This window comes from Scyliorhinus torazame, chromosome 1, assembly GCF_047496885.1.
Source record: "Scyliorhinus torazame isolate Kashiwa2021f chromosome 1, sScyTor2.1, whole genome shotgun sequence".
Taxonomy (NCBI): Eukaryota; Metazoa; Chordata; class Chondrichthyes; order Carcharhiniformes; family Scyliorhinidae; genus Scyliorhinus; species Scyliorhinus torazame.
The window spans coordinates 288286136-288302183 of NC_092707.1; the positions used below are offsets into that span (position 1 = coordinate 288286136).

General features: G+C 43.6%; 1 protein-coding gene across 1 annotated transcript in view; it reads left to right on the top strand.

The window, feature by feature from the left end:
* Nucleotides 1–6825: 6825 nt before the first annotated feature.
* Nucleotides 6826–16048, top strand: part of vps54 (VPS54 subunit of GARP complex) — a 161738-nt gene continuing 152515 nt past the window's right edge. Inside the window, 1 exon segment of the mRNA XM_072507135.1 lies at nucleotides 6826–6974. The gene's annotated coding sequence lies outside the window, so the exon portion shown is untranslated.

Here is a 16048-nt window from a genome sequence, read left to right on the forward strand (position 1 = left end):
CATCAGCTTGCAAGTCAATCTGCATCGTTTCAGAGTTTCTTCTGGTAGTTGATTTGACATAGCAGTCATGAAACCGTGGAAGTGGCTGCAACTGTTAGTGAGGGTGGTAATCCATGGAATTAGCTGCACGTGAAACAGTACTCACCTTGTAAAAAGGACACCAAGTTGGAAACAATAGGTGTGCCTAGTTGGAGGCAACGATTGGCTCCGAATACTATTGTCAAGTTTTGTAAGCAGGTCAGTGAATGTGTGGGGATCTTGGTATAGGAGGGCAATGGGCTGTACTTGATCACTCTTGGTTGACTCTGAAGGAAAATGAGAGTTGGGTTTCCTATTACCACCCAAGGAGATACACAGTATAATGAGACTGCTATTCTCTGCACGCCTCCAGCAAATTGGAGACTCTGTATTAAATAATTAAACTAGCTATGTTCCAGATATTGCAAATCTTTCACTCATTGAAAAGTTTATGTTGAAGATTTTTACGCAAACAAATGATGGGTGAATATTACTGAAGTGAAATATGGGGATTTTATTTGCCATTGGTAGATTTATTTATTTATTCAAATTAAGGGGCAATTTATCGATCCACCTACCCTACACATCTTTGGGTTGTGGGGGTGAGACCTACGCAGACGGGGGGGAGACTGTGCAAACTCCACACGGTTGTGACCCGGGGCCGGCACCGAACCCAGGTCCTCGGCACTGTGAGGCAGCAGTGCTAACCACCATGCAGCCTTTCATTGGTAGATTTATACCTGCAAATTTGGACTGATGACCAGACATCTTCTGGTTAATCTGGAGTGCAGATATCAAAAGGTTCTCACCTGGATTTCATGTCACAAAAGTCCTCCAAGTTAATCCTTCCCTACTCCCACAATTTCACACTCCTCCCACAGGAGACGGTAATTTACATGTATTTCCTCAATTTAGTCTTCTTCAACCATTTATTACTTATGATACAGTCTTCAGATTGGAGAGACAATAGACACAATAAATGAGTGCTTTTCCAATCGCTTTGATCTGCCAGCAGATGTGATTCTGACCTCTGTCTGGCTGACAGTTTCAACTTTTGTCCCTCACTCCATTCCACCCTGACCGTGTCATCTTTGGCCTTTTACATACTTTCAACCAAACTTAAACCAGGCTTCATAGTGCCTTATTTTTCTCCTGGCTGTCTGCAAATCTTTGGTTTGTGTAAGATCTTTACCATTTCATTTAAAGCAGTGTTGTTTGATAGCCACTTGTAACTAATTGAAATCCTGATATGGATATTTTACATTTATGATTTCACACTGTTCTTGGGTATGTTATTTCAATACTCATTGGCATGGTGTGTGCATGTGTACTTCCGCCTGTGTGTGTGCTCGTGTGTGCAGAAATCAGCACCAGTATGTTATTATCATTGTCTGTGCTTTGGTTCTTTGGCTACAGCTTACTGGGTATATGCAGAAATAGTGTGCAACTCAGTGCTTCACCATCGAAGCACCAGCAATGGTGTAGAGACACAGAACCATTGTCGTAGTCTATTCAACCTACAAGAATAAACAGCTCCCGGCCACGTCCAACTTAAAAGGAGCAGCTCCAGATGTGCACATCCTGGTGCAGGGCATCTGGACGGAGAGTAGGGGCAAGTCTGCTGCATCTCCTGTATGTTATGCTCAGCAATCATTCTGAAATCAAAGCTTGTGCTACTTGCAAATGCTGAAGAATAGCCTGAAGCTACTTGACAATGTTTATGCCTGATGAATGCATACCTAAATTCTAAACTTCAGTGGAACTTTTGCACTGAATGGTGATAGACATGTATTAAGTAAATATCCATTTACCTGTATAGTGTGTATGGTATCTTTCTATTAAAATTAATACACAATAGTGTCACTGTTGCTGTAGCCATGCATCTGGCCAGTCAGCAACGTCCAGTTGTTTCTACTATTCGGTTTAGCCACAAAAGTTCAATGTAATTGCTTTATACCAAAAAGTTAAAGATGCCACTGAATATATTCCAGACCAATGGCAGTATTGTTTCCCATTTTGTTGCCAGTATCTTGGTTTCCATCTTGCTGTAGTACTTGTTAGAGAGATGGGTCTGCGTTGCAACAACTCTTACTCTCTCTACTACATGAATGTTATGTCTTTGGTTGTTTACATTTATAAAGTCCTTATTTGTTAGTTTTGTTTACATGGCAGAATTTTTTTGATCAGAGTGTATTTGCCAATTGAAGGTTGTTTCAGGTGGAAATAAAAGTTACCAAATACCATCTTACAGACCAACGACCAGAACAACCTGTATTTTTGTAGTGCCTTTAATGTAATGAAACATCCCAGAATACTTTGCAGAAGCACTTTAAAACCAAGTCAGTCAAGGAGACATTAGGTCAGAGCTTGCTCAAGACATACCAGTAGGCTGTAAGAAACGCCTTAGGTGGAAAACCAGATGGAAGGAGAGGTTGCGGAAGAGAATTCCATAATTTGGCACCCCGGCAATTGGAGGAACGGTCACCAATGGTGGGACAATTAAAATTGGGGATGCAAAGAGACCAGAATTAGAGAACTGCAGAGATCTCAAAAGGGTTGTGGGGTTGGAGAGAAAGAGATGCATGGCCATGGAACAATTTGAAAACTAAGATAAGAATTTTTTAAAAAACCAATGTTTTGCTTCACTGGGAGCCATTGTAAGTCACTGAGAACAGAGGGGAATGGGATTTATTGTGAGTTAATACATGGATAGCAGAGTATTACTGACCTCTGGTTTTGGGAGGATAGAATGTGAGAGACCATCCAGGAGTGCATTGGAATAGTTGAGCTTAAAAGGTGTAATGAAGATATGAGTGGCCAGTTGTGATTGAAGATTTCTGGTTTGGAGCACAGAAACCCACTTGTATGTATAAACTCCAAACCCAATTCAATATCTTGCCTTTAAAATGTGGAACTTTTAAAAAAAATGCAGCTATTATGGTTATTCACGATGCTTCCAACAATTGACCATTTGAAACTTGTACAAAATAATTTTAACCAATCATACGATTTTAAAAAGGCATTCTGAAATTGGTGTTGAATACTGAGTACTCTTAAGACTAATAAAAGTTGCAGGGCTATGAGGAAACGGCAGGGGTGCATGACAAGGTGAGTTGCTGTTCCAGAGAGGCTATCATGGACATGACCGGCCAAATGGTCTCCTGTGCTGTCAGCATTCGTTGGATACAGATGATTCTCTTCTGAGGAAGTTTTTAATGGAAATGACCTATGATGCTGGTTTCTTTCAAGATAGTAGTCTGTTGCTAGCTGAAATTGATCAATTACAAATGACTGAATTTGAAGGAATATAAAAATAAAACAAATCACACTGTCCCAAACGTGTGATCAGTTTTTATAAATAAACATTTAAAAAGGCTGCACGGTGGTGCAGTGGTTAACACTGTTGCCTCACGGGCACCGAGGTCCCAGGTTCGATCCCAGCGCTGGGACACTGTGTGGAGTTTGCACATTCTCCCCGTGTTTGCGTGGGTTTCGCCCCCACAATCCAAAGATGTTCAGGTTAGGTGGATTGGCCATGCTAAATTGCCCCTTAATTGGAAAACATTAATTGGATACTCGAAATTTAAAAAAAAATAAAAGCCCAGAACTCATCCATTTGATTCTGGAATGAACAATGGATAGAGAAATTACTACTGTGATGTAGCTGAAGGCTATTAGGTGAAATTATCTTAGAATTGTAAATTGAGGATGACTTGGTGAAAGTGTGAAGGCGAAAGAGAAAAGAATGAGGGTTAAAGAGAAAACCAAAAGAGTTTCAGAAAGAATGGAAGGAGCAGAAGCAGAGTAGGTCAGATAAAAAGGTTACAAGATAGAAAGAGAACAAGTAGAGGAGGCAAACAGCTGAGATTCTTTCAGAAGGAAAGCAGACATGAGTAGAAAGGGAAGGGAGGCTGAGACAAGTGGAATGGGAAGAGGCGCATGTGGAACATAAGTACCAGCACAACTAGTTGGGCTGACTGGCCCATTTCTATACTGTACATTCTATGTAAGGGGAAAGGTTAACAGGAAAATTGTTTCTATTATCTGCAAAAATCAGGAGAGTATGAGACCATATTTTTCTGATATGCTGTCAACAAATGAGAACATGGAAGCAGAAAATCTTAAAATTGCCTGTAACTTAGCATCTTTTTGAATCTGGTAGAGAATGTTATTGGTGTTTTTTTGGCCTTACTAATTAATTTATTCCCCGTGTCTGTAGGTCTCACCCCCACAACCAAAAGATGTGCAGGTTAGGTGGATTGGCCTCACTAAGTTGTCCCTTGGAAAAAAAGAATTGGGCACTTTAAATTTAAAAAAACAATCCTTACTAATCAACTTGTGCAATATTTCTGACTTCTGTTGCTTCAGCGAACCTGCTGTATTCATGTTGCATAATTCCCTCGTGTTTAAACTTCTGTGGGACAATTATTCATCAAGTAAATTGCTCCCCAGAATTGATGAGGGTACATCTAAATTTGAATGGCAAAGGGTCGTCGACCTGAAATTTTAACTCTGTTTCTTTCTCTGCAGTTGTTGCCTGACCTGCAGGGTAATTCCAGCATTTCTGTTCTCAAAATGGTTTGCCAAGAACCGTGGTGTTTCCTAATTATTTGACAAGGCAATTTATTTTTCGTAATGCATCACATGATGGATGTTAGTTTCAAATATATTTAGAAATGATATCACATGAATCATTGTTACTCAACAATTTCAATAATCATCACTTCTGCATTATGGTAGATTTATCAGCTTTGTGTTCTGAAAGATATCCAATTAGTGACTTCAATCTGTTGTGTGTATGGGGATCAGGTAAGTTCCTGTTTGAAATGTCAACAATTTATTACCTTCCCCACAAGTGATAAACATGCACAAAGAGCAGTGGGACTTAACCACATTGATGGATTCCTGCAGGTGTCATGCACCATGGACTGAATGTACACATTAGCTCTGATCCTAGTCAGGAACCAGCTGTGAATCTCAATAGGAACATTCATTCATAATATTCATCTTGTTTGTATCTACAGGCAATGAGTCACGCTGGTTTGTGCCTAGTTCTTTGGTGGTACACGTGTTGTATTAATACTGCACAAGTCCTCATTACCCTCCCTGTTTCAACAAGGTCCACGGGCAGTGGGCAGGTTCATGAATCTTGACCGTAACCTGGGTATAGGTTCAGTAGTGCAAGCATACTGGAACAGACCCCAATTTATGTTAGAAACCCCAACAATGTGCAATTTGTAAAACTGAGGAAAGGATACTTCACCCCACGAGTGATGACTCTGTCCAATAATAATATTTATTGTCACAAGTAGGCTTACATTACACTGCAATGAAGTTACTGTGAAAAGCCCAACAGGTATCTTTTTTATTAAAACAAACTTTAATTTATACAGAATTAGGCACATTAAGATCAAAGAAATAGTAACATCAAATAAATAGTTTTACAATTATGAGTTAAACAGTTCTTAAATAAAAGGAAAAAACTTTAACCCATTATCTACATCTGCCACCATATAATCCAATACAGTTCAAAATCCACTCATAGATAAAATTAGCAATCAGGGTTACTTGCTGTTTTGTGTGCAAACCTCTGGTGAGAGACCTGAAAATTCTTGTCTTGTCCTATGGCAAACTGCTGTTCACTTCTATGGACAGACCTGGCTCCTATCTCACTAAGACATGCCATGATCTGCTCAGCTACGACTAAATACAAGTGATGGAAGGCAAGCAGCAGGGTGATTGGTAAGGTCCTTGTGTAGCAGCAGGCTTAGGTTGATGTAAATCTTCGCCAGGAACGTTCTTGCTGCAATCTCCCTCCTGATGGACGGCATGGTAGCTCCGTGGTTAGTACTGTTGCTTCACAGCGTCAGGGACCTGGATTTTATTCCCGACTTGGGTCACTACGTGGAGTCTGCACGTTCTCCCTGTGTCTGCATGAGTTTCCGCCCACAAGTCCTGAAATTCACCTTGTTAGGTGAATTGGACATTCTGAATTCTCCCTCCGTGTACCTGGACAGGTGCTGGAGTGTGGGGGAGTAGGGGATTTTCACAGTAACTTCATTGCAGTGTTAATGTAAGCCTACTTGTGACACTGATAGATGATTATTATTACGTGAAATGGCTCCGGAATGGGAGCCAGGATAGTTGAGTTGAAAGGAGGGTACCTGAGATGATAGGCATTGTTGTCTTGAGCTGGGTGTCTACAAGACTGTGGTGGGATGAGTTGTATCATACTGGTGTGCAGTCAAATACGACGATGACGAGAGCCGAGTTCCTTAAGGTTTGAGCATCTGCACCTCAGGAAGAGCCAGCAGGTTTGCAGAGGTTGCTTCACATTTTGATCTTTTCTCGGATGTTTTCTGTATGTCAGTATTTGGAAATGGAGCGTTATCCGTGATCTTAGCTGTGGGTTAAATATTGGCTAGAAAGCAGATCATCATGAGTACAGCACTCCCTCAGCAATTCAGCGGGTATGGCAGGCTCGATGTTTGTGGTCGAGTCTTGAGTAGAACAACCTTCTGACCCAGAGGAGCCTCTAAAACGTACTGCCAGGAACACTTGACAGCAGGTAAGCCAGGATTTTATATAACCACACAATGAACCCCAATGTTTGGTTTGTTTTTTAATGATTTTATTAACCTGCTTTCGTTGATTTGTAAACTTATTCCCATTCAAATACTCAGTAGCAGCAACAAACCTGCGCAACCTGATTGGCCGGATTCGACTGTCCAGCAGGCGGAGACACGTGTTGATCTTGCCCCTCCCCCCCGCGCGCTGTCTGCCGGGCCAGGCAGGGTTAGGAGGACCCGCTGTGGTTCACCGCGCGGTGTCTGCCGGGCCGGGCTGGGAGGACTAATGGTGGTTCCCCGCGCGGTGTCTGTCGGGCCGGGCTGGGAGACTGGGAGGACCGATGGTGGTTCCTGGAGGTAGCGCCGGTGTTGAAGCGGCGACGGCGGGTGAGGAACTTGGTGTCTCCGGGGATGAGAGAGTGAGGGAAGCGGGAGCCGGGAAGCCGAGCGGGGTTAGGGGTGGGGAGCCGGGGTGTGGCGACGGTTTAGTTGCTGATTTAGGTGGGGGCAGCCGGAGTTCGGGTCGGCCTAGGCCGCGACCCCGGGGTTTGTTTGTGTTCCTGCAGCTTTGGGGGCAATGTCAGCGGGGCCGGCTTCCAGATCCCTGCGGCCCGAGGCTGTGCCCTTCGCAATGACACAATAACAGGGCGGCTGCTGAACATTAGACACACACCAGGGTCGCAGAATCCACGATGAACTGCTACTCGGCCCACCCAGCCTGTACTAGCCCCAATGTCTGGCATTTGTTTATGATTCTCCACGTCCTGGCTCTAATCACCCGGCCAGCAAAGGTACCCCATACTTCTAATCACCCGGCCAGCAAAGGTACCCCATACTATGTGGAGCTGACACGATGCCCTGTCTGAATCAGTTATTCTTTATTGCTCCAGATTGATGGGTGATTTTTATTTTGGATGATCTGTGTCAGCATTTCGTGGAATGCCACGGTGCAGAAGGATCACCTTTGGCCAACCAGTTCTACTCCCCGGTGCACCACATCCCCATTTGCCTACAAGTGTCTATTCAGTTACTGCTCCCACCACCTTTATCAGCCATTGAATTACACATCATCAAACCTCAGGCGTTCTGTCCATTGGGTCTGATTGCTTGTTTGTCAGATAGATTAGCAGAAACGACCCCTGTTACAGGCACATGATAATGGAACCGTTTCTAATGCAGAAGCTTAAGAAAAGGATTTCAGAGTAGAGGTATTAATAACCGTGCTTTGTTCTCTTATAGAATTCAGTTATTTAGCTTCTAAATTTTGTCCTACCTGCTGTAGAGTGCTTAAATATTTCTGATTGTATGAAACGCAGTTCATTGAATTGACTTTTGTTTGACACCGAGTCATAAAATGCTTGGTCAAAAGAGGTAGGTTTCCAGGAGCATCTTAAAGGAGGAAAGCAAGGATGAGGTTTCGGGAGGGAATTTCTGAGCTTTGGGCTGAGGCAGCTGAAGCCACAGCACCAGAAGTGGGAAGCTTAAGTGACCAGATTTGGAAGATTGTAGAAACATCAGGGTTGTATGGCTGGAGGAGATTGGAGAGCGAGGGATGTAAGACCATGGATGCATTTGAAAACCAGGAAGAGAATTTTAAAATTGCTTCACCAGGAGTAGGTCTGTGAGCACTGGACTGATGGATAAATGGGACTTGGTGCATGTTAGGTGATGGGTAACCAAATGCTGGATAGCCTCAAGTTTACAAAGGGTAGAAAATAGGCGGCTGGCCAGGGGTTTGTTGAAACAGTCCCATCTAGAGGTAAGAAAGGCATCGAGAAGGATTTCAGCAACTGACGAGCTGAGGCTGGAATGGAGTTGGAAATAGACTTTTTTGATGATGGCGAAAATGTGTGGTTCAGATATTAATATAATAATAATCGCTTATTGTCACAAGTAGGCTTGGCTTCAATGAAGTTACTGTGAAAAGCCGGCACATACCGGCGCCTGTTCGGGGAGGCCGGTACGGGAATTGAACCCGCGCTGCTGGCATTGTTCTGCATTACAAGCCAGCTGTTTAGCCCACTGTGCTAAACCAGCCCCATTCTATTGATATCTATTCAAGATAAAGATAGATAGTTTTTTGAAGAATAAAGGGTTATGGTGTTCAGGTGGGAAAGTGGAGCAGAGTCCACAAAAGCTCTGCCATGATCTCATAGAATGGCGGAGCAGGCTCAAAGGGCCAGATGGCCAACTCTTCCTAGTTCTTATGTATTCTAAACATGTGACTATCGAATGTTGGAGTATCTGAGAAAGTTTCAGTTAGAAAATAGATTAAAATGGATCTTTTGTGGTTTGAGTTTTGCTAAATGTATACACCCGGTCTATCAGAATTTTCCTTCAATATAATTAACACAGGCACAATGGGCTGATTGGCATCTCTCTGTCTCTGTTGTATCGGTCAAACATCACAAGAACACACGTTGATCCTGTGATAATCCTTTTAGTGCAGCCTTGTGAAGTGAATGTATTAATTAAAATTTATATTGCATGTGATGCCATCCCGGATCTCTTTCCATGATGTAAGTGGGAACAATTGCTGAAGATAAATAAAAGTAGTTAACGTTTGCATTTTGTGCCCAATTTGAAGTATTAACAATATGATGACTCGTGGCTATATTTTTAGCTTTTGTGACAGAGTTATGAAGTGTGTGCAGCTTCTCAGTATGGATCACCTATGTAGCTACCCTAATCACAACCTGACTTCTATCTCCTATGCTTGAGGTGGAATGTTGGTAATGTGCAACTTCCAATTAATGCCAGAATTAATTTGGCAAAATTGCAGCAACAGCTGGGATTGGGCTGGTTTAAGGAGTTAAGTGTGTGGAGAGACAGCTGTGTAGCAAACCTCTCACTCCATGGAGCTGGCTTTGATACAACTCGTTTTTTTAACAAACATTTTATTAAGGCATTTATGGTTTATAACAACAGAAGATAGAAATACAAATTAAACATAATTCAGTGCGTAACACACCCCTCCGTCTCTCCCTGTTCCCATCTAAGCCAAATAAAAAACAACCTAACTTCCCCTTACCCCCCCTCCCTCCCAATTGAAGCTGTGATACAATTCTTAGTAAGTTATTCATTTATTGAAACTCTGCCAATGTTTTACATAACGTGGCTTGTCAAAGGTCCATTGAGAGGTGGAATATGTCCTCAGTGTGCCATTATGGTCATAAATTTCTTTTGTGTTCAGAAGAATCAGTATCTCCAGTCTCACCTCTCAGCCAGTGTTTCTTATTCCTGATATCACTTTGGTGGAATCGCTTCTACGTGGTCCTGATATCCTTCCTAAAGAAAGGCACCCAACACTGATCACCGTATTTGCACCGTGACTGAATGAATGATTTGTTTCAATACAATATTGTAACTGAAACCTAATCAATGATTTAATAGAATTTACAGTGCAGAAGGAGGCCATTCGGCCCATTGAGTCTACACCGGCCCTCGGAAAGCGCACGCCTCCACCCTATCTCCATAACCCAGTAACCCCACCTAACCTTGTTGGACACTAAGGGCAATTTAGCATGGCCAATCCACCTGACCTACACATCTTTGGATTGTGGGAGGAAATCGGAGCACCCGGAGGAAACCCATGCAGACACGGGGAGAAAATGCAAACTCCGCACAGTGACCCAAGCCGGGAATTGAACCTGGGACTCTGGAACTGTGAAACAACTGTGCTAACTACTGTGCTACCATGCTGCCCCTAATTTGTATAGGCTAAGCATTATTTGTTTGCATTTGTGCTCTGTAGCCATATAATGCCCCCCAAACAGATGCTGCCTCCACCTGCTCCCACACCGACCCCCCACACCCACTTCCTGGCCATCAAAATATTCACTGCCCTGTAATAAGTAATGAAATTCGGGAGAGCCAGGCCCCCCCACCCCCCACTCCAACAACACCTTTTTCACCCGCGGGATTTTACCTGCCCAAACAAATCCCAAGATTTGGGCAGCACGGTAGCACAGTGGATAGCATTGTGGCTTCACAGCGCCACGGTCCCAGGTTCAATTCCTCGCTGGGTCACTGTGTGGAGTCTGCACGTTCTCCCCGTGTCTGCGTGGGTTTCCTCCGGGTGCTCCGGTTTCCTCCCACAGTCCAAAGACGTGCAGGTTAGGTGGATTGACCATGCTAAATTGCCCTTAATGTCCAAAAAGGTTAGGAGGGATTATTGGGTTATGGGGATAGGGTGGAAGTGAGGGCTTAAGTGGGTCGGTGCAGACTCGATGGGCCGAATGGCCTCCTTCTGCACTGTATGTTCTATGTCCTATCACTGCGTTCAATTTATTGAAGAAGGCCATAGGGATAAAAATTGGGAGGCTCTGAAAAACAAGCAACAACCTCGGGAGGACCGTCATTTTAACCATCTGAACCCGCCCCATCAATGACAACGGGAGCGCATCCCACCTCCGACAGACGCCTGTCATCTGATCTGCCAACCAAATTTAGTTTATACAGCTGCTCTCACTCACACACCACCTGGACACCCAAATATCGAAAGCTCCCTCCCACCACCTTGAACAGCATCTCCCACAGTCTCTTCTCCTGCCCCCTTGCCTGGATCGTAAAGACCTCGCTCTTACCCATAGTCAATTTGTATCCCGCAAACTTTCCGAATTCCTCTAATATCCCCATAATCCCACCCAGTGGGTCCAATATGTGCAGAAGTTGATCGTTCGCGTACAGCGAGACCCTGTGCTCCACCCTCCCTCCCATGTACTAACCCGAGCCAAACCCTTGACGTTCTCAATGCCAATGCCAGCGGCTCTATAGCCAAGGCAAACAACAGTGGGGAAACGTGGACATCCCTGTCTTGTCCCCCAATGTAACCTGATGTAGCTCGATCTCACCCGATTCGTCTGCGCACTTGCCACCGGTGCCTGGTATAGCAACCGGACCCAATCCACAAATCCCTGCCCAAACCCAAACCGTCCAGGACCTCCCATAAGTATTCCCACTCCACCCGATCAAAGGCCTTCTCTGCGTCCATGGCCACCACCACCTCGCGCCCTTCTGGAGGCACCTAATATTAGTCGCCAAATGCCGCCCCTTAACGAACCCCATCTGATCCTCCCTTATTACCCCTGGGAAGCAGTCTTCGATCCTTGTGGCCAGGATATTTGCCAATAGTTTGGCATCCACATTTAACAGGGAGATTGGCCTGCATGATCCAGTTTTCCGGTCCTTATCCCGTTTTAAAATGAGGGAGATCAATGCCTGTGACAACGTCGGGGGGAGCACTGCCAGCTCCTTTGGTTCATTGAAGGCCCTTGCCAAGAGCGGTCCCAACACCCCCGAGAACTTCTTATAAAATTCCACCGGGTACCTGTCCAGTCAGGGTACCTTACCCAATTGCATCGCCTCCGACTCCTCTACTACTTCTACAAGCCCAATTGGGGCACCCAAGCCCTCCACCGGCTCCTCATCAACCTTTGAGAACTCCAACCCTCCCAGAAACCGCCTCATCCCCTCCCCCGGCTAGGGGTTCTGACTCGTACAATTTGCTATAAAACTCCCTAAACACCCCATTCACCCCCGTCGGGTCCAAGACCGTATTCCCACCTGTGTCCTTCACTTTCCCAATTTCCCTCGTTGCCTCCTGCTTCCTCAATTGGTGTGCTAGCATCCTGCTTGCTTTCTCCCCATACTTGTATACCGCCCCTCTCACCCTTCACAACTGCCCTACCGCCTTACCCGTGGATAGCAGCCCAAATTCCATTTGCAACCTCTGGCGTTCCTTTAACAGCCCTTCCTTATCTCCTGTCCACCTGCAGCATTTCTTCCACTAGCCTTTCTATCTCCACCCTCTCCGCCTTCTGTGTGCCCAAATCGAAAGAAACTCTCGCTGCCCACTACCTTCAGTGCCTCCCAAACCATACCTGCCGACTCCTCCCCGTATCATTAATCTCACCCGCTCACACACCTCTTCAACCGCTAACTGTCCCACAACCAGCCTCCATTACGGAACCGGTGCAACCGCACTGCCATCGTCCTCGGCAGCTTGTTCCCCCGGGGCTTCCTCATCAGCGCCCCGTGCGCTCAGTTCACCTCCAAAGGCCATGCGAATGCTTTCTCTCCCAGCAACTTCTCCAGCATCCTCCCCACATATGCACCAGCATCAGCTCTTTCACTCCCCTCCGACAAGCCCACGATTCTTATGTTCTGTCTGCGTGACCAGTTCTCCAGGTCTTCAACCTTCTCCTGGAGCCGCGTGTTCCCCGCCACCTCCATCTTCTGGATTGACTGACCCTGGGCTGCCAGCTTCGTTTCCTCATGGTCGATCACCGCCCTGATCGAATCCACCATCTGGGCCAGGTCCTCCGGGCTCTCCTTCTGTTGCTGGGTGAACTTCTCATTCAAGAAGCTCACCAGCTGGTCCGTCGACCACTGAGCCGACAGGGTCGTGCCCTTCTCCTCCGTCATCTCCATGTGCGTTGCAGGCGCCGCACCAACTCTAACCGACCGATTCCCTCTTTTTCGACCAATTCTGGCCCTCTGCTCCATACACCAGAGGGTCAATCTCTTCCCCTCACTCTCCTGCACCTTTTTTCCGCCTTGCATTCACCTGTTGAACGGGGAAAAGGCCCGGAAACATCGGCACGAGCGGGAGCCACCAAATGTTCAACCACTCACTACACGGCCGCCACCGAAAGTCATTGATTACAATTCTTTACAGTCAATCACATTCCTTTATTTGTGTGACAAATGCAAATTTTGATATTCATCGTTAAGATTATTGATAGATAGATATATATATATATATATATATATATATATATTGAGAAGAACGGTACTGCGGTGGTCAGCACTGTTGCATCACTGCGCTGAGGACCGGTTTCGATCTCGGCCCCAGGCCACTCTCTGTGTGGAGTTTGCACATTCTGCCCGTGTCTGCGTGAGTCTCACCCCCACAACCAAAAAGATGTGCAGGGTAGATTGATTGGTTACGCTAAATTGCCCCTTGGAAAATAAAAAGAATTGAATACTCTAAATTTATTTTAAAAAATGTATATTGAGAATAGAAATAGTGGTAATCTTTTTATTGTCACAAGTAAGCTTACATTAACACTGCAATGAAGTTACTGTGAAAAGCCCCTAGTCACCATATTCCGGCGCCTGTTCGGGTACACACAGGGAGAATTCAGAATTCTCAGCTGGCACGGGAATTGAACCCTGCATGCTCCCAACACTGACTCCAGGGATATACCACTGCTTACTTAGATAAAATATTAGCATTGTCACAGTTTACAGCATTTATACTTTCAATTTCAGACATGCTGATGGTTAAATTACTGTTCCTATGGTTCTGGTTTCAGTTTGAATTATACTGTTCCATTTTTAGTACACTGGAGACTCTGGCTGTATCTTATAACAACTTAACTTGGCATGAATGTGGCCTTTGTTCATTATTAATTTACCAGCATGCTAAGACCTGGAAATCTTACTGTTTATATTTCTGAAATGAACGATAATTTTTTAAAAGGCAAATGGAATTTACAGAAAAATGTTTACGTTGTTTGCCTTATTGATTTTTGGTGACACTTGTCATTTCTATTGGTCTGTTGTAGAAAGTGGTGCTATAAATGTGCTTCTTTAAGATATTAAATACGATTTATTGTTTGATATAATTCCTTATATCATTAATACTCAGACTTGTCAGCATTTGTTTGAACAGGTAGTAGTGGAGGAAGCAACAGGTTCTGGAACAAGTTATTTTTAACCCCCTTGAATGTTCACAAAAAAACCTAGTCTCAGACACTGAGACAAGTTCAGTTTGAAATGGACGGGAATGGTCACTAGGCATTGAAGGTGTCTTTAATAATTTTTGGTTTTGAAGAGGAGATTTGGAAAAGGTGCACAAAAGATTTACCAGGATGATAGCAGAACTGAAAGGCCACACCTAAGTCACAATATTGAACAGGCTTGATGCTCGTTTCTCTAGAAAAGAGAAGGCGGAAGGATGACCTGATAGAGATATTTATGATTATGAAGGATTTTGACAAGAGCACATCTAGAGAAGATGTTTCCACTTGCTGGCAAAACAAAAGCTATGGGTCTTAAATATAAGATGACGACGAATAAATCCAATAGGAAATTCAGGAGGAACTACTTAACCAGAAATTGGTGAGAATGTGGAATTCACTTCCAAAGGGATTACTTGGCAAATAGTGTAGATGTATTTAAGGGGGATCTGGAATGAGAGGGAAAGGGATAGAATAAAATGAAGTAGGATGAGAGGAGGTGTGTGTGGACCAGTTTGGTCAAATGGTCTTTTGCTGAGCTGTAAATACTATGTAATAAGGTAACTGTAAATTTTAGAGTTTTATTTCAGATAAAATAATTTCACATGAAATCATCTAAATATATCCATACTGTACGACAAAAATAAAAGGAAGTGGATGCCAAATAAACATGATTTAAATTCAGCTTAAGTTGTAATGTTGTACAGTCATGTGTCCCAAATTCCATTAAACATCAATTGGTATTTTTCCTGTTTATTGCTGATGGCAGAGTATAGATGTAAAAATTGAGTGAGGCTGCAATTAAAATATAGATGCCTAATTTTGTAAGTACAAACTCTTGTGAAAACCCTGAGCTAGTATTTAAAAACAAAAATCAATGCTATATTAAGTTTGATTCAGTTTCTGGTTGTTTCAGCTTGCCTGGTACTGAAACAGGGTATGGCAGTTTGTTTAGAAGAGGTATGCAGCTCTTTAAACTTGTAACCTTTACCAGTGAATCACTTGCCGCCTCTACATTCACTTGTGCCCATTCACACTCTTTCTCTAGATTTTCATTTATGGTCCACTTTGCTATGGGATGCTGTGAAGTTGGGATTCACCATTTTTTCCCACTGTCTTTCAATAATAAAACATGAGTCAATGCCAAAGCAGAGTGAACTGAATTATAAAGTTGGCAACTCCCTGCTGAAGGACAATTTATATAAATAACTTGGAACAGACACAAGGGGAATAATAAAGTTTGCTGATGGTAACAAATGTGAGAACACTGAGTAAGAGTGAAAGATTTTTGGACGACAGACTGATGCAGAGAAATATTAATACATTTTCATATAATGAAAGAATGTTATACGGGTGGGGGAACGTTGATTTGATTGCAGATACGTGTAATTGTAAAGGTGAGAGTCCAAATAGAAAAATTTAAATGAGAAGCCAAATTTTTTTATTCGCATCCGTTTGACAATAAGGACGATATGAGATTCATGGAAAATGTAAAACTTCATAAGAATGATGCTGCCTGAAATGAAGGTTGTGGGGGCGAAGAAGCCTATTTGAAACAAAGTGAAGGAGGATCAAATAAGATATTTTCAGAATTATGATGCATTTTGAAGGAAATGATTTCTGCTCGTTGGTAAATTGAAAATTAAGGAAAGGAATTAAGTGAAAATTGTAACTTTTTAAAAGGGAGGCCATTATGACATGGAATGCAATAACTCC